This window comes from Ambystoma mexicanum, chromosome 5q (assembly GCF_040938575.1).
Source record: "Ambystoma mexicanum isolate Mex_15411 chromosome 5q, UKY_AmexF1_1, whole genome shotgun sequence".
Lineage (NCBI taxonomy): Eukaryota > Metazoa > Chordata > Amphibia > Caudata > Ambystomatidae > Ambystoma > Ambystoma mexicanum.
Window position 1 is genome coordinate 77815701 of NC_090933.1, and position 26564 is coordinate 77842264.

Below are 26564 nucleotides of genomic sequence, written 5' to 3' on the forward strand. Positions count from 1 at the left end.
ATGGTGTACGACTAATGCTCTCTGTCTTAATGCCAGTAAGACTGAGATCCTTCTCATTGGGACCCCTGCTCCCTGCTTCCCCCCGACCCTCTGGCTGCCCTCTTTGGGCCCACCCTCACCATCTTGTGAGGCTAAAAACATTGGTGTCATCTTTCACTCCTCTTTCTCTTTCTTCCCTCACATTACGGACCTTGACAAGAAGGCCCTCTTTCAACTCCACCCTCAGAGAGGCATTCTCCTCTTTCTTACCTTCCCCCAGAGCTCTGGTTCTCTCTAGGCTGCAACACCCTCTTCCTCACCATGCCTCTTTCATCCCATCAACTAATCCAGAATAGGAAAGTAAGACTCATCCTTCGCCTCAAGCCCAGAAACCACATCTCTCCAGCTCTAAAATCTCTCAACTGGCTCCCAGTGTCTGCAAGGATCAAATTCAAGACCCTCTGCATCATCCACAAGGCTTTCTGGGGGGTGGGACCCCACTACAGCCAACTCTCTCTCGCCAAATACCTTCTTGCTAGAGCCCTTTGGTCCTCTAGCTCCCAACTCCATGCAGAGCAGACACTTTTCCAAGCAGAGAGTGGGGGGTAGGTCTCTCTCTTCGGCAAGTGCCTCCCTCTGGGATTGCCTCCCTGCCCCTTTCAGACTTGAGCTGGACCTCCTTAAGTTCTGGAAGCTTCTCAAGATCCTGTTCTTCTCTTCTTCCTTCGCTCTCGCACTCCCTTCCTAAAGAGGGTCTGCCACTGCGACTGGAGGACTGGCCCTTTATGAGTCTTACAGGGCACCAGGCCCTCCCTGAACAGCCTATACCAGCACCACACCAAACCAGCACTCCCTTCCGCGCCCATTTCCCTAACTAGCTTGGTGGGTCGGGCATCCCTCCTGATCTGATTCTTGTCCACACCCATTCTTGCACTTAGAAGGTGCTCTTCCGCCACCATCCCCTGGCACATGCCCCATTTGCTCCCCCCAGTACTTGCTGGCCCTGGGCCCTTTGTCCTTCTTTCCTCCCCCATGCATTTTTATGTCCCTTCCTTTATTGTCACATATCCATCCCCCTAACCTCCACCCACTTGCACTTCGTGTTACTGCACTTGCACGATTTGAATGTCACAAGACCTAGTAGGACCTTTATTGTTATTTACCTCCAATGTCCCCTCCCCCCGCCTTTTTGTCTTGTGGGGCCTAGAGACACCGTTTGCTGTAGAGTGTGCCTTATAAAAATAGATAAATACATATGAGTGTATACCAAAGACTCATATGTTACTGTGACACATTTAGCAATGTCGTCACTGGTACTCTGGAGGAAAGCTTATCTTGTGTGGCCAGGGAAAGGCAGAAGCTACCTGACTGACCCTGAGGGAGGCTATCTGCAGGAGGACCACATAGGGGGAGACAAACTCCAGGGAAATATGAAACACTGAATCAAAATAACCTTGCAGCCAAAATTCCTAGCAACACCCAAATGCCACTGCAAAATGCCCATGTGACTTATTGGGATGTAGATTAGGTATTTTCAGATTTTCCCAACCAACCACTCTATTTATCCTCTCCATTTTTAGTACTAAAACGAGGAAGAGGGATGGAGTAATGAAGATAACCACAAGCGGTAAGCCGACGCCACGTTCTAGTCTTTGGAGATTTTTAAGCAGTGCCAGGAAGTTTAAAGTGGAAACCAGTGATCAGAAGCGGTGAGAGAGGAAAAGGCATTTTGTAACCTGTTTTGACACTCGTCAGAACGCCAGAGATGAACATATGGTGAAAGCTAGGATGGAGGCTTTCACAAGGGAGACACATTTTGTAACTTGTTCTGACACCGGTCAGAATGTCAGAAATGACTAGATGGAAAAAAACAATGCAGAGGTTGTCACTTAGGCGGTGCGGAGTGACCGAGCTGATGGAAACACATTGCTGAATGCCAGCAGGCATCTGGAGCGACCAAAGCAGAGGAAGGCGAAGCGAAAGCCAACCGGCTAATAGAATGCATGCCCAGCCAGCGGACGGAAAGGAAAGAAGAAGGAAAGAAGCAAGGAACACCGGAGCCACCCGGTAAACCCAGAGAAAGTGAATTGGGCACCAGAGCATCTGAGGGTGAATGCTACATCAAGTTTACAGTGCAAGAGAGCCCAATTAAAGCAAGTAAACAACGTAATACTAATGTGAATAATGTTAAGAATGTGACCCAAGACTACAAAACCAGAGTTGATATAAATGTGAACAGTGTTGAACAAGCGTTGAGGACCCAATATTTGAAAAGTGAATTCCAAACAAATACGTACTTTGTCAAGAAAAGGGCATTGTCTCAATTTTGGAGAAGAATTGTTTTGTGAATGAAAGAAAGAGTGAGCAAGGAAAGGAAAAACCCTGGAAGGCTACTGAACCAGGTACACTGTGAATCTGGGTCTCACACCCGGGAAAGGAGTGAGAAGAGAAGCAAAGTGATATCCTGGCATGAGAACAAACCCGGAGTGAGGAGAGAAGTGAAGGGATATCCTGGCAGGAGAGTAAACCAGGAGTAAGAGGAAAAGTGAAGTAATATTGTGGCAGGAGGGTAAACCAAGAGGAAGAAAATAAGTGAACTAATAGTGACAAACAAATGCAGAAAGGAGGACCCATACCCCTTTTTAAGGATCAATAGGAAAGTTGTGAAAACCCTTGAAGTAGAGTATACCAGGGATAGAAATAAGAACAGTGAATGGAGGAGGGAAGAACCATATGCCTCATTAAGTTATTTAAGATACAAAGGATACAAAATTGAAAATTCAAAAGAACTGTAAGGGGAAAGAATGCTCAAGGTAAGTCTCAACCCCCCTGAGTAAGGTTTTGAAGGATCAATAAGTGAATTGCCAGGGGTAGATGGAATTAAGAGAAAGAGGTATTTTCCTTAAATATTATGAAATAGATGTCTTCCTTAAAATCGCAAGAACATAAGAAGTGGAGAAACCCAAGGGACAATGTGTTCTCCTTAAAACTGTGAAGTGGGACATTGAGAAAGGAGTCAAAATGCAGGGGTGGAGGTCATCTGTTTTTCTTTGTTTACAGAACCATGAAACATTATGGCCTTTATCCGGGAGTACCGAGTAGAGGGTAAAGAGACTAGAATAGAAAAAACATAATGGAAGAGAAGATCACTCTCTCTAGCAGAACATTATTTCTTTTTCTGTTTTTGCACCTTGGAACTTTATGTTGAAAACCTTGTAGGAAAGCTACAATTGTGTAGTTTACCAGAACTCACTAATGCATCTTATATTAAGTTTAGAGTGTAAGGGTCAGTTTAGGATTTTTGGACACAGGACAGAGGACGATCTTTTGTTTGAAATCCTGATACAGACATTCCTTAGTTTTGTTGAGGTAGGGGAACCCCTATTAAACTTAGGGAAAGATATGAGTTCTGCAACCCACCTTATTATTTTGAGAATACAATTCTTCATTCATACCAGATCTGAATACTGTGTCTGAGTCTTACTCTTGATCCCTTTCAATACTCATAAGACAAACACTGGCATGCCATACGCACATGCACCATATGCTCACAAACATACATTCAGTTGCACATAAACTCACACATCATGTGCTCACATGATAAACACTTATATATCAAGCACTCATACGTCTTACACTAAACAATTATATCATACACACTCATATGCCACACACTCATAAGCAATAAGCTCTTTGTGCCATAAACTATGAACTATACACTCATGCCCCATACACCATACGTTTGATGTGAGTTCTCATATGTGCATGTATGAAATGTACATGTACATGTGGATGTACAAATCAAATAGTGTGCTGGGCAATTTTTAAATATTCAAGTTTTAATATTTACATATATCTAATGCATGCACAGAATGAATATACATCTTCAACAATAAATGTACATGTATATTTCCTAAATCTACATCCCAGGACTGACTTTGACGTGATTTTGAAAGCCTAGAGAAGATGTATAAGAGATATACATGGAGCAAATGCACAACATATACATGTATAAAATATACAAGTAAATGTTCACAATTTACATGTACATACGACCTGTGCATTAATGATCTTAGAAGACTTTGCCAAAAAACTAGTACAACCAAACAGAATCTTATGACTGCTCAACGCCTGGCCATGAGTGAACTCCAGCAGTTATCTGATATCATCATCAAACCAGCCGATAAAGGCTCTAATATTGTCATTCAGGATAGAACAAAACATGTAGCAGAGGCTAACCGGCAATTACATGATCGTCAGTGCTACATTAAATTGCTGAAGGATCCCTCTGATTAAATCAGGACAGATTTGATTGCTTTATGTGCCAAGTGGACGAATGAAGACTTATTGGAGGATGATCTGATCAAATTCCTCACTCCTGCATGCTACACTATACCTACTATTTACTTTCTCCCCAAAACACACAAATGCCTTAATCATCCCCCGGGTAGGCCTATTGTTACTTTATGTGGTTCATTATTGGAACATCTGGCCCAATTTATTGATGAAACACTTTTTCTATTCGTATCAGTGTTACCATCCTGCCTGAGGGATACTAAGGATTTTTTACAACATGTTGCTAATACACCTTGGGAGGAAGGTTTGCTTTTGGCCACATTAGATGTAGTTTCTTTATACACGTCTATTAGTCATACTGTCGGTATTAATGCATTCAAATATTATTTGGACACCCGCTCCCTCAACTATCTTGGATACAGTTCTATGATTTTGGATATGCTTTAATTCTGCCTACACAACAATGTTTTTCTTTTTGAGGGTTCCTTCTATCGGCAAGTGAGGGGGACTGCGATGGGAAGTACCTTTGCACCATCTTATGCTAATCTCACGATGGGGTGGTGGGAGGCTACTTTCCTGTCTGACTTACTACCATCTTGTTTTCCTACACAGATTATTTCTTGGTGGCGGTATATCGATGACGTGTTTATTATTTGGAAGGGTAACGAAAGTGACTGGTTGTCGTTTGTTAAAGCATTAATGACAATCAGGCTAATCTTAGCTTTACCCAATGCCATAGTCGTTCAGAGATTGTTTATCTAGATGTCATTGTAATGATGGATGACTCAGGTATCCACACGGCACTACATAAGAAACCCACAAATACTGGTCTACCGCTACATGCGAACAGTTGTCATCCTACATTATGCAAAAAATCCATTCCTTACAGTGAATTAATTCGATATCACCGTAATTGTACTAACATTGCCTGCTTTGACCATCACTGTGCATTGACAGCCAGGGATTTTTTGAAACAAGGTTATGATAAGAAAACGATTGAGGTGGCTTAACCTTCGAGCACGTGGAATGTCCAGGGACTAACACTACTATATGATAACAGTTCCAAAATTGTCACCAATGATGACCCTAGACTCATTATCTCATTTGATACCGCTTCTAATGACATTCGAAAAATTGTTGAAAAACACTGGCATGTTCTTACTTTAGACAATGACTTGAAGCCTTTTTTGGCCAATCGTCCTACATTGACGTACAAACGTGTGCCCTCCTTAAGGGATAAACTTGTGTCCAGTTTTTTACCTCCAGGTGGTAAGAATCAGCCTTCTACTATGGGATTCACTAAGTGCATGAAGTGTAAAGCCTGTGCCAATGCCACTGCACAGAAATCATTTGTGCATCCAATCACGAAAATTCAGCAAATGATAACATTTTCTATCAATTGTAATACAACTTTTGTTGTTTATGTGCTTTCCTGCCCTTGTTTGAGATGGTATGTCGGGAGTACGACATGTAAATTGAAACTCCGAATCTTGCAACATTTAAGAGCTATTAAGAATTCTGACCTGACATACCCAATGGCTAAACACTTCAAATCTGAACATGACAATGATGTGAAAATGTTAACTTTCTTTGCAGTGGCACATGTACCTCCTCATCCTAGGGGAGGTGACCGTATTTTGAAGCGGAGACAACTTGAAACCAGATTTATTCTGGACTTCGATACTAAGTATCCCAAGGGCCACGATGTAGACGAGGAGTTGTACACTTTCCTGGGCACTTGATTATCTTGTTTTTCAACTATGCATGCAATTGTTTGCTATTTCTGCTTTGTTGTCTTTCTTTACAGCCTCTTGTTCCTGCAGTGGGATGCCCACTTGGAATATATTTTTGGTTTACCTGTTTGTTCTTGTTTAGGATTTAATTGATTAATTTATTTTATTTTTCATTCTTTTGTTCTAATTTTCTTTTCATGATTTAGCTGATTATTTTTCAATGCTGGGGGAGTGATACACATATAATGTTTACCTCACTTGGAGGTCCATATGCGGTCTTCTGTATGTCTGTGACTCTTCTTTACTGTCTTTGTTCATTGTTCTCTAATCATTGATTTTGCCTGTTCAGCCATTGATTCAATTATGTCTGGTTGTGTGATTTTGGGCTTTTAACATAATGGCCCTCATTACGACCCTGGCGGATTTATTCCGCCATCGACGGACTTTCCGGCCATGGCGCAAAGTCCCTTTACGCCATGGCGGATGGCGGACTTACCGCCCCATTCCGAGGTCGGCGGGGCGGTAAGTCCCCAATCCCCATTTACCCTTCCCCATTCCCATTTTTGCCCCATAGGGTATAATGGGAGTGGGGAAGGAGTTAATTACGCCGCCGTAAAGTACGGCGGCGTAATTAACAACGAGGTCCCTTAGCGCCATGGATTTCTCCGCCCGCAAAAAGCGGGCGGAGAAATGACCATGGCGCTCCGGGAACTCGTAGTTGGCGGTAAGGGGTCGGCGCAGCTAACGCTGGCGCTAACCCCTTAGCGCCAGGGTCCTAATGAGGGCCAATGTGTCTATTACCATCCCCTATTTTGTTATTTACCTTTGGGCATGTTCTTGCTGCTTATGCTTTTGCACTTTAGTACATCCTCATTTTATGAGGCTGGATAGACGCATTGCTGTCTTGCTGCCAGTTTTGCATTTTGCACAGAAAAATAATGTTTACTGCACTGGCACTTTATTGGACACATAATGTTGGAATAGCCATGTTCACTGACCTTCTCAACAAATACTATGGCTGGCTTGTTTTTATTTGATTTATGGGCACTACATGATGAATTGATTTATATAATGAGGCTTATTAGTATTTGCGGTTTTATTGTGTATGTTCTGGCTACGGTAACATTCCCCTTTTTGTGTTCATGATTTTAATATTGGATGATTGTTATCCTTATATAGTAATGATTTGCAAATATGGGGTTTGTGCTGTTTTTATGTGCATATTTGCTGCCATGTATTTGATTATGTGTTATCTCAGATGATAGATCTAGCCGATTTAATAACCTTGTATATTTATTTTAATCAATGCTTAACATGATGTCAGGTTAGGAGTGCATATTTTTACTCTGTCATGTCATTGGCTATCCATATTTGAACGCAATATTGTGATATGTATATAAACCATCTGGGCACTGTGCACTTATATATTTGTTTAGCCTTTCCCCTTTATTGTTATTTTTCTGAGGGGTTGGCTTAGTGCTTTTATTATTGGCACTATGAGTTTCTATGCATTCCTACTCCCTTTCAATATGGCCGCTCTTGTTTCCTCATATAGCCTTAATTTGTTAATGTCACTGACATAGTCAGAGGACTGCTGCTTACATGTGTATTTGTATCTGTGAAACTCTCTTCCCCCCACGTGATCAAGCGGTCAGTGTAGCGCGAAACGCGCTGTCTGCAGGCTGTTACGCCACAGCGTCCTGCTCTTGTTTGTTTCTATGTCGCTGCTGATGTGTTGTACATCGCTTTGTATGATGCATTTTTTATTGTTACAACATTAAAGACACTAGTAATTTTTACATTGTGTCCTTTGTGTTTTGTCTGGATTTTAGAATATGGCATTAGTGCCTTGGCCCGAGGGAGTGTGGTTCGCCGTTTCATCTTCTTTTTTTTTTATAGATGTATGAACTGTAAATCTTTTATACACCTTGTATGCAAAAATTCACATTAAAATGAGTCGTCACTTTAATGTGACTTGATGTTTAGGAGGCATTTAGGACCTCTGCTTTTCATGTTCATACACAAACATATACCCGATACTCATGCATATGCTCACACAGCATATGATCACAAGTCATATGCTCACATGCATTATACTCACTTGACACAAATATATATCATAGACACAAAACACTCATGTAACATAAACCATGCCCTCATATGCCATACACTATCAAAACTTTTACAGCAAAAAAAAGAAAGCCTAAAATAAATTATGAAGTGTCCCATTCATAGATTTGATCAACTATTGGAGATTTCTGCCTCTTGCTTCCAGTCACGATTAAAAGGATGCCTGTTAGATTACACATTTTGCTTGCTTCCATGTTCAAATAGGATGCCATTGAAAAAGGTGCAAAGAAATCTGTGCACAATGTAAGGAAGGCTTGGCATCAAAGTAAGACAGATACAAGTGATCACAGTTCAAGGGTGTTCATTAAACTGTATAGTGGGTGATATAAACATGTAATCTCAACCTAAATCTAAGATGGGAGCAACTACGACCATCAAATAACGGGAATACAGTCCTAGTGGTCTAGTCAAATAAAAAGGGCCTATACAAAAAAACTAAAAAAAAATATTGCCAATCCTTACCAATATGCTACAAAAGAGCATAGGATAATGTTCACAAGAACGTGTTCACAAAATGATAAATCAGGATGTTATGGCAGGGGTTTCCCTTCCCCATGTTTTTAGCACGGGACAAGGTGGAACTCTCAAGCACAGCACACTCCTCGGCTTCTCTGGCACCAGTTTACAGTTCCTTTTCTCAGTATCAGGGTCTTTTGTGCCCAAGTCTCTTCTCATGCAAAGTCTCTTGCTTCAGAGGGCCTGATACTTCAAAACAACAAAAGTTCCTTCCATTATATTTTGCAATCAGTTGATTATCCTTCACCCTTTAATCCCCCTCAGCCGTGCTCTGATCCTTCTCTCTGTAGTCAGTCTCCGTCAGTCGGGCTCAGACCAACCAGAGCACTTGCCAGTGCAAACAGAGACTTCCGAAGGGCTGATCTTGTCTCACTGGGTCACTCACTGCTTACGGCAAGCGTGGTTTTTACACATTCACAGTTCACACAGCGTTTCCCCCAGCCGGGCGCAAACGGCTGTTTCAAAATGTCAAAACTTTGGTAATGCGTTAAGGGCTTTCGATTGTACAAGGGATTTGCCTCAACCTTTGTATGACCACCTTAGCCCTCTATATCAGCCTTCCCCATGGCCTCTTGGTACTTGTAGTTTTCTTTCTTCCCAATGTTCAATACAGTCTCTTTGTTCATAAGAGGGGTACCAGCCAGAAACCCTTGACTGGGCTATCAGCTTCTCCCGACTCACCGGTTGTTCTCTACTAATTGGCAGTTCCGTTACCGCAGGAGTTAAGGATGGTACCCTGATGGCAACCGCGTCTCCCACCCTGACTATCAGAGCGGGAGGGTGCCATGTACCACTGACATCCATCACACCATGGGCTAGCTGCGATTCCCAGTCTTATGTTTCTTTCGTCAGAGGTTTTGCGGGTCTAGGTTGAAAATGGCAAGGGCAACTCCCTCCTTGACGTCCTTTCAGGTCTCGCCACCTTCCTTCTCCATTTGAACTGCTGTCCTGGAATGGCTGTTTTGTCGTGCATTAGGCCTTGCTTGGAGTGTGCTCTTGTTCTCTGCCTTTTATCCCTATGGGAAAGGAAAAGAGTAGTTAGGTGTGTAGAGTTGTCGGTAATTGCCTGACTCTGCCTGACTCTTGTGTTGTGACATGTTTGGTAAATGGCTCAGATATTAGTCCTTTGTTGTTCATGCTGTGAGAAAGTGTCTGTGTTGGAAAAGGGGGCTAGAGTTTCTAAGTATCCTACTTGGCAGGATGGGGAAAAGGTGTCATAAAGAAGCGGATGCCGCGTCTCAACCTTCGGTGTCCCACTTCCACTCCCTGAAGACCCTCATCCAGGTGTTCCTCCCGCACTGGTCCACCCCCAGGAACTGGATCCAATAGCGATGGCTATGTCTTGGCCATCTGGATGACAGATCCCCGGGGACTAGTGGGTGAGAAACTTTTGGATTACAATCAAGGCTGGATTTCACATTTGAATACAACAATGTAGATATCAAGAAGTATGTTTCATCTATTGAAGTACATTTACATTCCAAGCAATGTAGAAAACCACAGAATTGAAGTCTCAAATAATTGGATTTCCTAATATGACCATATAATTGCCACTATGCCTTGCTAGGAAAAAGTGCATCTGCAGTTCAAAAGTGGCTCTTTATGTTTGATTTTTTTACAAAAGGATCTGAAATGTAGTGTAGAACAGAAACGTCACTTAAAGTTTATTTATTTATTTATTTTTTTTAATTTGGTTTTTGTACAAACCTTTAAAAATAGGAGCAGCTTTACAAGACTTTCAAAAACAGCCCGCTTAATTTTGCACTTTAGGTTTGGTATGTGTGACTACACCCCGAACTCATCAACCACCCCGTGGCTTAATCCTCATTTTTTGTGGCTATCATAGCCTTTAGGCGAGCTTTAACTACCTGAAGAAAAGATACCAGAGCATACAAGACAGGTTTGTTAGAACCATCAAACAAGGCTTTCCACCAATCGTCACGAGTTAAGCATTTAAAGTTCTTTGTAATTGTACTAAAAATGCGATTTCTTTCTTGCTCAAGACCAGAGCATGACATCGTCAGGTGCTTCAGCGTTTCATTTGTGATGTTACAAAGGCGACATCTAAGGTCTAAGTCAGGTCGTTGGGACCAATAACATATCCGTTCCTCCGTCGGCAGAGCGTTCAATCTAAAATATAGGTATAGAGAACGCAACCACTGATCCGGAAACCGTGACAAATAGGTCGGCACACAGCCATAGGCTCTAGCTTCTCCCGGAACTTCTTGCATTGACCTTGATTTTGCTCTTTGGTCACAGGTGTTTATCCAGTCATTTCTCCAGAGCTTCAGTTTGGCTGCATCTGGATTTTCTAACAGTAGTTGTGGCATAATATCATATGAGGTAAGAACCTCCTGACATAGCTCATTTCATTGATGGACCATTGACGGCGCATTGGCAGACTCTGGGTTTTGGAGAATTGCAGTTTGGAGCATGGGTTTTGTTTCTGTTAGCTTCCTGTAAAGGTTTAGCAGATTCCAAGCAACCCTTGCATGTGGGGAGATATACCCAAGCATATCTAAATGCGAGGTCCCAGTGTGGTAAATTTAGGGGCTTCCAGATGTGATTATGAGTGCCTTTACGAAATAGATCAGCATAGAAATCTGTCCATTCTGACTCGGGCACCAGGTTGGCCTGAAGGGCATGTTGAGGAGCAAGATGGTCATTTATGAGTCTCCAGTATTCAGCTGGATTAGCGGACTCCATTTTTGCCAGCATGAACTCTGCGTCATTTTGCAGCATTATAGCTTTATGGGACTTTAACCAGTTCTTATAGTCTTGTTTGATCTTTTGCGCTTGACTTCCATCGTCTATTGGCAGGTTTTTTTGTGCCATTCTCAACTGTCGGCGTAGAAGGCGTTTCCGTTGTTGTACTTCAAGATCAAATTTATGATTAGGTATAAATTGGGTGTTTCTTAGAGTATTTTTTTGTTCTTGGTATTGCGTCAGCAAGTAGTCATACTCCAGAGAGTCGGTAGACTGGAATCTCGTAAGAATGTTGTTCACCTCACTTGGTTCAAGATTTAAACGAACCCGGCCAGTTCCTGTTCGAACAGAGTAAGACCATAGGTCCTGGGAAGGGTGAAGATTCGAAGTAAACTTCTGTACCACCATGTCGTGGTCGCTATGAGTCATTTTAATGACATTGAACCTGTCAGTTCTTTTTTGAATTGTTGAAGATACAAAGATGTAATCAAGTGTAGACTTTTGTTCACCTCTTCTCCAGGTTGGAGCCGCCGGAATATCACCATGGGTTTGACCATTTAGCATTGTCAAGTCACGTAGCTCCATTTCTAAACACCATTGAAGTGACAATTGGTGACCCAAGTTGTTTAATCTCTTCTTATTCCCCGATAGATTTGAGAAATTAAGACAGTCGATGTTGAGATGGCCGCAAATGATCAGCTCATGTTGAGGGTCAGCTTCCAGAATCTCGTCCAGCGCAGTTGTGACTTCGTCTATAAAATGTTTAGACTCAGCAGCTTCATGGTTCCAATAGAGATTGACGATGTGAAGATTTTTAGCCAAGCCATCGGCTGCCTTTCCAGAGGCAATCTTTACCACTTGGATAAAGGGAGAAATGTTAGCAGAACCTAGGATCCGAAAACCTGAATCCAGCTTAGCTGCCACCAGCAAACCTGCCATAGGTCTGCCTTTACACTGTTTAATTGCAGGGTTATGGGAAAGTTCGAAACCTTCCAGTATTGGTTTATCACAAAGCCACGTCTCCTGCAGACATGCAATGTCCAATTCAGCAGCCCAGGCTGTGTTGAAAAGATGATTGAAGCCCCTGGTGTTCCAGGATCCTAGTGTGTAATGTTTGTGTAAAGAAGGTGCCTGGTGTTAGCATGACTGGTCATTATTTAAAGTTTCAGCAAGCCATGACCAGTCGTTTCTACTCGCTTTATACGACAAGCAATGATCAATTGCTTCAGTTTTAGAGTGAGCTAGATTGGTACCTTGAATTGTTATTTTTATCCGGTTGTTGCTAGATGGATCGAAGGCTGGCTTCCAGTTATTTACTGCGGGACATTGTGATTTAGCACAAGAAGTCATTTTTACAAAGTCAGTTGTCTTCGTGTTATACACTTGATTTGCTTTACCGTCATGTACCATGTTAAGAGCTGCTTTTGGTGTGCCAGTAAGGGTGCGGGCCGGTGCCATGGAGATGTCGAAGCCCAAAGACAATAACACCGGACCGGCTTGAAGAAGTGTGTCAACTATCAGTTTGGACTGCACGTGTAAGATGACTGCGTCATTTTTCGTCTCGTCGAAGAATTCCACTATTTTTAGATCTTCGGATTCAATTGCTCTAAGACTTGGGACGAGATGGCATAACCATAAAATGTTGTGCCGATTCATGATCAAATCGTCTGCAGAGTCGATACATTCCAAGAGCACCTGATAAAGCAATGGTTCATTTGTTATTTTGCGAAGATTGACCTTGTTGAAATCATTTAGTAGGTTACTTCTTGTCGGTCTTGATGATGGACTCACATTTGAGGTCGGTTGGGGGAGTGTGGGCAAATTGAGAGCCCTTGGGACTTTGTTTGCTGAGTCCAAAGCGACAGTCTCAGATATTGGCATCTTTCCACAATTATCCAACATTGTCTGGGCACTGGTCTCATCTGGTTGACAAACCAGATTGTGGGATAATGTTGACAGCCTAGAACGCTTTTCGTCTAGGGTCAAAAATGTCTTCTTTTGACAGTTCAAGCTGTCTGATGGAGCTATTTTAGACTGTCTGATTTCGCATAATGTGACCACTCTGTTTGATGGCTGAGATGACTTGTTTAAGCAAGGATGGATTACAATTGCGGCTCCATTGGTCTCTGAATTTGCACAGCCCACTACCAGAAAATCTGAGTTGATCTCTGCAAGTTCAGCAACTTTGGCAGAGTTACCGTGCGAGATTTTTGTGTCTTCGACCTCACCCAGATCTTCAGTCTCTACATCCTCGTATACTGACATGTTTAGTAGTTCTTCGGAAGAGTCACATGAGTTGATTTTGGCTCCAATCGGTTGGTCCTGTTCAATGACAACATTTCCGGAGTAGGTTTTGGCTCCAGTCGGTAGGTCCAGTTCAGTGACACCATTTCTGGAGTTGGTGTCCAACACTCCACTTTTTTCTTTCAGCACCATCTTGTTATCAGTTACATTAACTGTTTTCAGGTTTCTCAGAAATTTCCTTGAGTCGTTGCCTCGTTTTGTTTTTTTCAGGGGCATGTTTTTAGGTTTTTTCAGCCCGTTTCCTCTGCCGATTTTAACACTAGGTCCAACCGGAGGATCCTTCTTGGCAGATTTAAAAATATCAAAGACTGCTGAGGCAACGCTACACGCCTCTTCTGATACGAGTATAGGCTCCTCGCCGATTAAGTCTAGATTTCGGGTCCGGGTCGATGAGGAAGCCGGTTGAGGATCTAATAAAGCCAAATTTCCAACGGCTTGAGTTGCCAACAATATGTCTTGAAACTGTGTAGGGTCGCTTGGGTCAGGCCCGGCTGAAGCTAGAAGGTCGTTACTTGTCTGAGCCCCAGGTTGAATACCAGCAGAGTGCTCCACCACAGTCGTCAGATCTTGGGTACTTATCGAAGGAGCTTCTTCCATTGTAGTCATCGGAATCTTACAACCTGTGTGAGCTGTTGCAGGAGTCTCCACGGGCTGCGCGCGGGAGGTCACAGACAGACTACTAGAGAGACCAAGTGTCGACTGGTGTAAGCTGCAAGAGGACTCGTTTCTTCTGTCGTCTAAGAGGCCATTGCACGGGTGGTACGCTGACTTTTGATGAAACAGGTTGAGAGCTTGTTTCGCCACATCTGCCAGTAATTTTCTGTCTAAATAGGCGTTTTTGTTGCAGTCTGTTAGGGCCCCCAGAGCCATTTCAGCCTTTTTGTTGGTGTTCAGCACTACGTCCATATAGGACGTGTGCGTATTTTCAAACATAGCAATCTTAGTGTTCATTCCAGAGACAGCTACTGACAGATCTTTTAGGCTTTCATTCAGATGTTCATACATTTTGAGAAAAGGTGACAACGACATCGTTGTTGACGACATGATGATGGTCTGTAGATCTTGCATGTTTGGCAAATGGCGTGCATTGGCGATTGACTCTGTTGTGTGACTCACTTGCCGTTTTTTGTTTAGCGGAAGTCGTCTGATTTTAGGAAAGGGTCGCTCCATCAAGGATGAATCAGAGGACGAAGAGTCAGTTGTGGAGTGAGCACACCCATCATTCAATAGAGAGCCACACACATCCTTTTGTGCGGTATTCGATGAGCAGTTTTGCTTTTGCGTTGCAGCCGCGAGACCTATTTTAGGGAGCTTCCTCTGTGAGCATTGTATGCTCGGAGATGTACTCGAATAAACTCTTCTCCTTTTCATCAGATTGTTTTTAGGAGGGCTCTGCAGTTGGCATTTACTTGCGTCCGCCTGTGGTTTTGCATTTGTCACGGCTTCAGTAACATGTGTATTTGTCGTGTGTATAAGTTGCGATACGGCCTCCCTTGGATCCACATCTCCCATTGTGGTATCTTTTGTGGATGAGGTAGGGAGTCTTTCTTTGTTTATCTGTTTCAGATCTGTTAGGAGCTTGTTAACGATATCTAAAGAATTTCTGCGGTTAGTAACACCCTTGTCTTCCGATGGCTTTGATGTTTCCCAGATAGCTTCTACAGTTGAGTGGCAGTTAGGGGCCACTAGGCACGGCTCAAAGACAAGCTCCACAGCGTCCCTGTATGAGGAAGCAGCGCTGTGAGGGATTTCAGCCTGTGCCCTGTTGGGAGATGTGGCTGACAAAGGTAGTAGATTATCGTACGCAGTGAAGAATCTTGGTCGGTACGAGCCCGTACTTGTTTCTTCCTGAGCTGTATTGTTTGTTTTATTCAGCGCACCTGTGCTCGATTTATGAGCTTGTTCGCCAGTAGATTTGCACTTTGGCGTTGTGGTTACAGACATCAGGTCAGACTCAGATTGCCAATCGCTCAGGTCGTTTGTTGGAGTACCAGTGATCGACTTGATGGAGCTGTGACTTGTGTCCGTGTCGATCACGTTTTCTCTGGCTTTAGCTTGAGTGGAGTTTCCGTTTAGCAAAGAGGTAGATAAAACCTCTTGCGTGACGCAGCTCACAAAGATAGAGGCAGAGTGTATTTTCGGTTGTATGGAAGGTGCGGAAGAGTCCGTTGCAAAGTTACCACCCATGCCTCTAACGTCCCTGACCTTGTCCCTCGACACGGAACAAGCCGCAGGTAGCACCAGCACTGGTATGGATGGAGTATTCACCCACTCACTTACTTTTGTGAGAATTGTTGTTGTCTGTTTCGAGGCCGTCGAGGTCGTCGGCGTGGTTCGTTTTTTTTCTGGGACACGATTGTGCTCAGCTGTGAGTAGAGCCGAAACAGGCTCAAGTGCATCTTTAGGAGTCATCTCCTGAGGGGCGTCAGGGGGTTCGGGGGAAGCCGCCGATGTCCAAGATTGTTCCAAGTCAGTGCACGGCGACTCCCATACCTGCTTCCTTTGGGCCCGTGTCTTCATCGATGTGCACGCTGCTTTACCTTTGGCTGCAGCAGCAGCGATGTTCACCCTCATGATCGTGATAGAAAGTTAGAGGGGGCAGAGGGAAGGAGAGCCCACAGGGGGAGTCCGAGATTCCGCGGACTTCCTCGGACTCCTCAGACTCTGCCAGACTCCGCGCCCGCTCCGCGGGGATCGTCAGCTTTTGAAGTCACTCCCACAGTAGAAAGAGTAGAGTTACTGGCAATCACTCCTCAGACTCTGCCAGACTCCGCGCCCGCTCCGCGGGGATCGTCAGCTTTTGAAGTCACTCCCACAGTAGAAAGAGTAGAGTTACTGGCAATCACTCCTCAGACTCTGCCAGACTCCGCGCCCGCTCCGCGGGGATCGTCAGCTTTTGAAGTCACTCCCACAGTAGAAAGAGTAGAGTTACTGGCAATCACTCCTCAGACTCTGCCAGACTCCGCGCTCTGAAAGTTTAATTTCTGATTTGCAGTGCATGCTGGAATGACAGTTCGAAATGGTCAAAATTGGGAAATTAAACCTTCAAAAGTTCACTTCAAAGGCCAGACCTAGCCCAGGAATGCACTTGAAGAGAACACTCAAAGGGATTTGATGACCTGTTGCATCCAGTTCTGAAGATTATATCTATATTGGCCATGCACACACTAACATATTCATGCCATCAGCTTTAAAGGATTTTCTATCATGTGTCAGGTTCCAGGTACATCATAAAAATTTAATTAGTCCAAGCTAAGGGAGAGGTCACTGAATTATGCAGAGCAACGAGACATCTACTCTGAAAATATTTAAAGGGAAGTTTATGGAATGTATGTCTGGCAAAAACACCTGCTCTGGATATAATTAGCTTACAAAAGGAAGTATTTAGGGGAAGAGCCTCCACAGTCACCTGTAGATAAATATATGCAACTTCACAGTAGAAAACCTGATTGATTTCAATATAAAAGGAAGTCTCACACTAACATATGTCATCACTAAATTCATCACTGCATCACAATGCAAGCTCAATCGACACAAAACATGGACAGTTTGTAGATGGAAGTAATATCTATCAGAATTGTAATACAAATTATAATTTAAATTCGTGAAAAATTATGAAATTCTAAATTTTATTGGAATAGAATCAAAGTCTCTAAATATTTGCAACTTGTAGAATGGGAAAATATGAGTTTTAACAATCTTGCATATTTCAGTCAGAAATTAGTGTCTAAAAATCAAATAGGCAGCTTTTATTCCTACCCTTGCTGTTCATGTGGCTGGGAAAACCACACCTTTGTCACAAGGAAGAGGGGGTTTCAGAAAGATAAATAGTTAGATGCACACAGGACAGAGGGAGGAATATTATGGAATATAAAGGAGATTAAGCTTGAGGAACCAATAGAAGATGAGGAGCTGATACCAGGGGAAGGATTGACCACATACAGATAGGAGACTAGCCAATAGAAGAAAACACCAGTGTGTTTTGTGATTGATTTCCAAATAACTACCTGAAAAGAGGGTTTGCTGAAGGAATAATTTCAGGCTGACTGAGTCCCCTGCTGGCTCTCTAAAATCAGAAGTTACATCCTAAAAGGTAAATTAAAAACCCCAGTCAAGCCCAAACTGTTAATACAAAATGATCAAGATAAAATCTGGGAGGACGAAGATAAGGAAACTACAGGGAAGGCAATTTGAAAACAGGAACATGCCATGATTTATTTATTCATGATGAAGATGAAGTGAGATGGTGTCTCTTAAATGCACAATCTAGCTGGTATTAAAAACACAAAATGCAAAACTGAATACATTTTAGTACCACTTTAATGTGGAATTGCCTTTAAAAAGTTAACTACGGTTTGAAATATAATTAGTGACTCAAACTAGAATAGAGTCCTTTGGGGTATTAAATGTGTATTTTCCACACAACTTCTTGTTGAGCCACAATTATGCATGAACAAAGTTCCCGTTTTTCGGCATTGACTATGCCTTTTTCAAATCAGGGGATATCCTTCAGCGTTATTCATATATGCATATTTGTAGAGATGGTGAGATAGTACTGGGGTATGTTTGTTTCTTGCAGCATGCGTCGTGTGTAATGTAAATACACATGACATGAGCTGCAAGAAATAACAATTTTCAGCAGATGGGATTTACCCCAGTACTCAACATCTCTACAAACATGCATATATGAATAAGGCTGACGGATATGCCCTGATTTGAAAAAGACATAGTCAATGCCGAAACATGTGTAATCGGAAAGGGCCAATAAACAAAACTAATTGGATCACCAAACACATGTGATTATGGAACTTTGTTCATACATAATTTTGGAGCAGCAAGAAGGTGTGTGGAAAATACACATTTCCTTACAAACAAACGGAGTGGGGGATCTCTTAGTCTCTGTCTTTCACACACCAATGCAACACCTACAAATGACAGTGATATCACAAAAAGCTCCTCAAACCAATCCTTTGGGTATGGTATAGTTGCAAAATACCACACCCTAAGGTTATATCATTTATTGATGCACCCAGGGCAAGCCATAGTCATAGACCAGATGCTTGCGCAACAAAATGCATGCTGCGAGAATTCATTCTCCTTATTATTAAGAATTGTGCAAAGTGAAAACCCCTGCATTCCTGTGTCTTTCAATGCACAGGCAGACACAGGTGTAATGTGGAACCAAAGTTTTTTTAAACATTTATTTAACATTGTACATGTTACAGGGGAATAGTAACTCGTCAGCCCGAAAATACATGCAGGCTCAAAACCACACACAGATGCAAACAATTAAAGTTGCACAGGCATAAACTTATAGAAAAATTGCTCATAGAATTAGCATGGAAACAGTACACACACAAGCACATTTAAATCTGCATATGTAGCTGTATTCTCTGTTATGCACACACATGCACACGTATGGTGTTAAACACACACTCATGTTTAGTGAAAGTCACACGCACATGTTCAGAGAAAGCTGCACCCATGTATTGCTGAACTCAAGAAAGAAGTTACAATAGTAAAAGATTGCTCAGGAAATTACAAAGTGATCAGAACATTCCCACATTTAATCTAGTGCATAAATGTGAATCTTTTTTTTAACTTCTTTTGCATACATGTATCCATTTACATAGCTGTATACACAGATAAAACGTGAATGCTATGTCATATGAGTACCACATATCAATCAATCATTAAAATCCAAAAGAAGAAAAGAAAATATATATATTATTAAAAATACAATTAATTTAAGATACCCCTTACAAAGTCATAAAACTCAACCATATAAAATATTAAATTACAGTAATTTGCAGCCATACAATCTACCCATAAGTCATCAATACTTTTATACCTCCATGCCCGAGAATATCTTTTCATAAATGCGAATCTGGACTTGATTTGATGGATTCAGGACACCTGATTACCAGAAGGTGCATGCTGGAAATCCAAACTGGAAATAAAAAGATAAATCATTATTGTTAACCGAAGAACGAGGTCATTTTTGATTTTTATATCAGCAATGATATACTACATCAATTTGCAATTAATCCGGATCTTATTAATAATAATTGTCTGGTCCAGAATTGGGGAAACCCAATGGACTTCAATGATCTAAAAAAAGGAATATCAATCAGTCCAATTGCTGCCTTGTGCTGTTGAAGTTCAAAACAAAGAACACAGTTGATGACCAAATACTCCTTTCCCTCCTCAACGATAAGGTGGGCCTCTCTGGAACCATCTTAAAATGGTTTGCTTCCTACTTATTCGGTAGACACCAGGTCATACAGATGGGCTCATTCAGATCCAAATGGGGTCCCCGAAGGTTCCTTTCTCTCCTCATTCAGCTTCAATCTGTACATAGAACCCTTGGGAACTCTCCTAATTGACCCCAACATGCTGTGCATCTGTACGCTGATTACATTCAGCTGTACCTTAAAATTAGTGGCCCCTACATTGCTCACCTACGTGAATGTCTGGCTGCCATCCAAACATGGATATCAAACATTTACCTTAAACTGAACCTGACCAAGACCGAATATGTCCTCATTGGTCCCTCCACAACTCGTGTAACAATGGTTTGGTGACATGTGCCTGGATGGATTCACCACCCCTCAGCTGTCAAACTCAGCCAAATCCGTGGAGCTTCATTATTTACAGTAGTCTTTCCTTCCAAAAGAACATAGTCAAAAAGGCACAAACTGCATGGCTACCGATCCGCAGACTCAGCAGAATCAAACCCTTCTTACCCAGAAGAAATTCTATACGGTGGACCAAGTCCTCGTTATCTCACACATCGATGGGGAAATGCCCTGAATAATGGACTTACACCTGGCCCTTCTCCAAGCAGCATAGCACGGTGCAGCCCGCCTCATTACTGGTGCCCTCAAATTTGTCTGTATAAATCCAACACTGCACATGATTCACTGGCTCCACTTCCCTGCCAGAATCATACCCGAAACTGCATATGTCACCTAAAAAGCAATCTCAAACGGAACACCAAGATGACTCCACACCACACCTCTAGAGGCTCTTCCACTTCACATAGCAAAACTATCAGAATGTTGGCGTTAAAGCTAGCCCACAAAGAGCGTACTCACAAGCGGTCCTCTTCCTGCCATGCCTTGACCATTTGAAACTCAATCTCGGCTCAGGTTGAAAATACCTCTATCATCCACCAGTTCCGCAAAACACCAAAAAATTGCTCTTTCAACAATACCTGCCAGACTAATAAAAATCCCTCTCTCCCTGTGTTACTGTATAACATGCCAAACTAAATGCTGGCACAATCATGTTGTAAAGCCCTCCGCTGCTCTTGAGCTAGGTTTGTGCTATAGGCAAAAAATGAAAAATTAAAAGGAGAAGTAACTATTCCTGGATATACAAGACAATACACATTGCCAGTAAAAATAAGAAAAGAACAGACCTTGTTTAATAAAGAAGTATTTACTAATGTAAATGATATCCTTCAGTAACAGTGCCTGTCCCTACATCCAACTCCATGCATAGACCTCAAAGATGACAGACTCCGAATATTGATTGATAATGATCTCCTCAGCGTAATTATTTCCCCAGGTACCACCTTTGCAATGGTTGTTCACTCTAAAAACCTGTCTTTGGATTTATCCATTCCTGTCATGGGTCCCATAACTAAAGGTTGTTATGAAAGTACTGATGGTAACTGACCAGAGAAACTCCTTTTACTTGACAAAGAGTAATTCTATCTTGTATGCCTTGTGCCCTTATGTATTGGAGGATTTTACCGATGAAATTCTGGAAGATGAGATAGTATTAAAAGCCACCAGTAACTTGAATCAACAACCCAGGTAGACTTCATAAGCAAAGACCTCTCTACCCAACTGGAAGATACCTCAAATATAGCCATCCGGAAACATTTCTGGGATTCCGCCAGTAGGCTGAAGAACAGATATGAATGGCTGATGCCTATGAGCCAGAATAACAGAAACACAAATTAAGACAGATTTTCATGGATTTTCAAAATGTTTTATCTGTAGATTCATATAATTGTGGACATATGTCTCTTCATTATACAACCACCCCTATGGACGCTAATATGGCACCAGTATTTGCAAGACAATACCAGTTACATTGCATCCAGGCAATCACTCAGAGAAATGATCAAGAACTTAGAATCACATGTGATTATTCAACCATTCCACAGTACTTTTAATGTCCCACTGCTAGTAATATTGAACCACAGTGGGAAATTGGGACTCTGTGCAGACTGAAAGGAATTAAATAAGATGGTGCACATGTCACAGTGGCCTCTTCCTTATATTGATCAGTGCCTTGCACAAACCCTGTCTTCGAAAGTAAACACTGCCATCTTTCTGACTAATGAATATTGGACTGTCTTGGTACTCTTTGAACAGCTATTTAAACTTGCCTTTACATTTGGTGGCAGCAGTATTCATGGATCCAAACTCCCTTTGGGTAAATTAATAGTAGAAATTAGTACACTATATACTTACATAAGGCCATGCCTGACCTTGTAGAAAGGGAATTTGGCTTATGAGGATGACCTATATATTAAAAGTTTAAATATTGAAGGACGCCTGGAGGAGATCCACTACAAGTTGGCTCAGTTAGGAAAAGAAGGTGTGAAGTTATCACTTCAGAAAGCACAGTGGTTCAGAACTAAGGTAAATCTTTTAGGTCATGAAATCAATGCTGAGGTTCTTAATACTCGGAAGAAGAAGGTTTTTGTACTACTGAAATTGAAGAACCCCTCAAATCTATGTCAATAATGCAGCCTGCTAGAAATGAATAACTATAGTCAGAAATTCATAGAGGCTTACGGAGAGATCACTCAACCCTTGGTCCACATTTTGAAGACAGGGGTTAAGTGGGAGTGAGGGGACTCCAAAGCAGAGGATGTGCAACAACTGAACATTTGTTTATCCCAAGCCCCAAGCTTAGCTTATCCAATCAGAAATAATCATTTCATCCTGGAAAGAGGATTCTCTGATATCTGTCTAACCATGGTCTTATATCAGAAGCACAACCAGGTTAATGAATTGATCTCTTACACAAGCAAAACGTTACCACCTGTGGAGACCAAATTGAAGGAGTGTGTGAAATCCATCCCTGTGTTGGTGTGGCTGTTGAAAAACTACCAACTGTTAATCCAGGGGAACATATTAAAGTTGAGACTTCACACCCACCTCTGCCATACTTTCAAAGTGACTGGATATGAAATGTGAATGGCTCTAACTCAAGGATTACTTCCTGAATTCTTTCAATGCACAGTTAACCTGTAGAAATCAGATATTGTCAAAACAAAAAGAGTTCAATGACATAAGAATTAGCTGATCTACATGACTGTGTCCAAGACATTTGAGTGGAACATGAAGAGCTAAAAACTACCATTAATGTCAAGGCATATCTAACTTCTCCACATAATAAAAAAAAGGTGTTTTACGAGAACACCTTTCAAGGAATGCCCATATTTTATGTTGATGGATGTTCCTACCATATTATAGAAAATGATGAGAAAGAATTAGTACACCCCTGAATCTGCAGCCAGTTATAAATATATATATGGTTAGGTGAAGGCAATATATAAAGTTGTCCTTACTGTCGTAGATCACCAGCTCTGAGAACTAGTAAGCAGGACTGATTCTGATTATTTCTGAAATGGTTTTGTCGAGCATTTAGTGTACTGGAAAGCCAGGGGTATGCTTTGTACAAACATTAAACGCCTGAAACATGGGGAATTAGTCCAAACAATAGATCATTTAGTGAGAGAAAACAAAATGACCCTATTTCAGAATAAAATGGACAGTCACTCAAAGGTGTAAGGTTCTGATATAAACAGAAAATATTTGGCTGCTGAATTAGCCAACACCAGAGCAATCCAGGGCAAATACATTGACATGGAACATCTTGAGAAACAAAAGTAAAATCACACACTCAAGCGGAAAGCAAACTTTTCATTTTGCAATGGAATAGCAATGCTCCAGAACAAGATGAAGATCCAACTATAGGATGTTTCTATAAATATCTAGAAGACCCAAACAACTTTCCCTTATCTGGATTGGTAGGGAAAGGAAAATTTTCAAGCATTAATGAAATTCCAGAAGATGTTCAAAATTCAAGATAGTCTTTTGGCTAGAAAATCCCAATCTAACTATGATCTCTTGGTGGTACATACCTCCTTCTGAAGTATAATGTTAAATAATGCCCATTACACAGTAAGAACTGGACACCAAGGTTTGCAAAAGACAATGGAGATTCTATGTGCGGTTGCTTATTGGTCACACATGGGTTAAGACCAAAATATTGATTTAATGGGTTTCTAGTGTATGCTCAGTTCCAACCAAGTTATTGCACTCATCAGGCTTCCCTACAAAAGATAGGGATGAAATTGCCATGGTCTGATCTTCAGATCAACTTTATTGGTTCGATGACTCATTCTGCATGCAACAACAAATACATGTTGACCATTATGTGTTAAGCAGCTATAATGTTTTCCCAATTCCAAATTGCAAGGCAGAGACAGCAGCTATGTTATTAATGAGCCACATATGTTCATGTTTCGTCCTTCCCCAAAAGATTGAGACTGACCATGGTAGTTTTTTCACCAGTAAGGTAATGACCAAAATGTGAGGAATTCAGGGAGTTAAGCGTTAATTACATGTAGCCTACCACCCGGCATTTTACGGAGTAAGGGTGGAATGATATAATAAAACTATAGTAGGAATTTTAAAATAGTTCACACAGGATTCTGGAAACAGTTGGGACTTATGATTACCACTAGTCCTGATGGCTCTGAGGTCTACCCCCACTTCCGTGACTAAAATGTCCCACTTTTGAACTCATGAGTTGTAGGAAAATGGTCCTGCCCCAACATCTGTTATACCGACCAAGGAACAGACGTTGATCAATGCGTCTGCCGCTCATGAATACATGAAGAATTTGCAAAAGCACCTCCAACATTCTTTTGCCTACGTGCAAAGAAACTTGGTAAAATCTGCAGTAAGTACAAAAACCTACAAGGGCCTGCGGACATCCAAAGAAGAGTATGAGGCAGATTATGAATTTATTTTGACAATTTCCAAAGGCACAAGTCCAAGGAACAGAAGTTCCTTGCTAGTTGCAAGGGATCATACACGATCACTGATAACAATCGTCCCATTGCTTACAATACACATTCAAAAAGGGGAGCAAACAGGGAAATGTTGGGGTTGTGTCAACCAGCTGAAACCTGTCACCCTAAGAAGTCACTTCATCAGATTGTGGAATCAGTACATCTTCACAATTAGGGGAATTCTGATAATCGAAAGGAATCTGCGTAAAGAGCTGAGTAGAAATGAATCAACTGAAATGATGAATGTCTTAATGTTTATAATGTATTTCAAAAACAAAATAAATATTATTTTGGAGTATAGTGCAGAGTAGGGTAATAAAGGGGATATTGAAATATGTCAAATGAATCTATGTCATGATGTTACACATCGCCACTGGAGTCTCCCATCCCCCCTTAAGCACTCTCTTGTGCACCCTCTTCTTAAGAAACCCTCTTCCGACCCCTCCTGCCCGGCTAACTATCGCCCAATCTCCATCACTCCCTTCCTGGGCAAGCTCCTGGAGAAAATGGCTATCTCCCAGCTTAATCTCCATGCTGAATCTGTGGGTTGTCTTCATGACCATCAGTCTGGTTTCAGAGCTGCCAGAAGCATGGAAACTGCTCTCCTGAACATCCGTGAAGACCTGCTCTCGAACCTTGACTCTAACACTCTGTGTGTTCTCATCTTGCTTGATCTCTCTTCTGCCTTTGATACTGTCAACCATGCCATCCTGCTCAAACGTCTCTGTGATAACCTGGGTATCACTGGTCAGGAACTGGCGTGGCTGACTTCTTTCCTCTCCAATCGACCCTCCCATGTCCAACTTGGGTCCTTCCTCTCTGACATCTTTTTCTCTACCTGTGGTGTCCCCCAGGGATCTAACCTCGCTCCCTGGCTTTTCAACCAATATCTGGCACTCCTTGCCCACTGCATCGCCGCTCTCTGCCCCAACTTTCAGTGCTATGCGGATGATACCCAGCTCATTTTCAGGCTACCCTCGGCCTCCTCCTCTCCTTCCCTTATCTCTGACTGTCTGTCTGCTATCCAGGAGTCGTGTGCCGCCAATGACCTCTGCCTTAATGCCAGTAAGCATGAGATTCTACTCATCGGCACACCCACTCCCTCCTTCCCTGCAGCTCTCTGGCCGGCCTCTCTTGGCCCTCTTCCTGCTCCTACCTGCAAGGCAAAAACCTCGGGGTCATCTTCAACTCCACACTCTCCTTCTCTCCTCACATTTCTGACGTCTCAAAGAAGTCACACTACCAGCTGCACCTCCTCAGAGGTATTCTTCCTTTCCTCTCCTTGCCCCAGAAGCTCACTGTCTCCAGAGCCCTGGTTCTCTCTAAGCTGGACTACTGTAACAGCCTCTAGCTAAATCTGCCTGCCTCTACTGTCTGCCCTCTGCAACTCATCCAGAACAGGACTGCGAGACTTGTCCTTGGCCTCAAGCCCAGGGACCGTATCTCTCCAGGACTGAAATCTCTTCACTGGCTCCCAGTGGCTGCGAGGATTAAGTTCAAAACCCTCTGCATTGTCCACAAGGCCTTCTGGGGCCTGGGCCGAAATACCTTCAACTCTCTCTTCCTAAATATCTTCCTTCTTGAGCTCTTCGCTCATCCGCCTCCAACTCCCTCAGGGTCAGCCGCTTCTCCAAGCAACGAGTTGGGGGTAGATCTCTCTCTGCGGCAGGGGCCTCCCTCTGGAACAGCCTTCCTGCCTCCCTGAAACTTGAGGAGAACCATCTCCGGTTCCGGAAGCACCTCAAAACCTTCCTCTTTGCTTCTGCTTTCTCTTCCCCTCTCCCCTGCTAAAT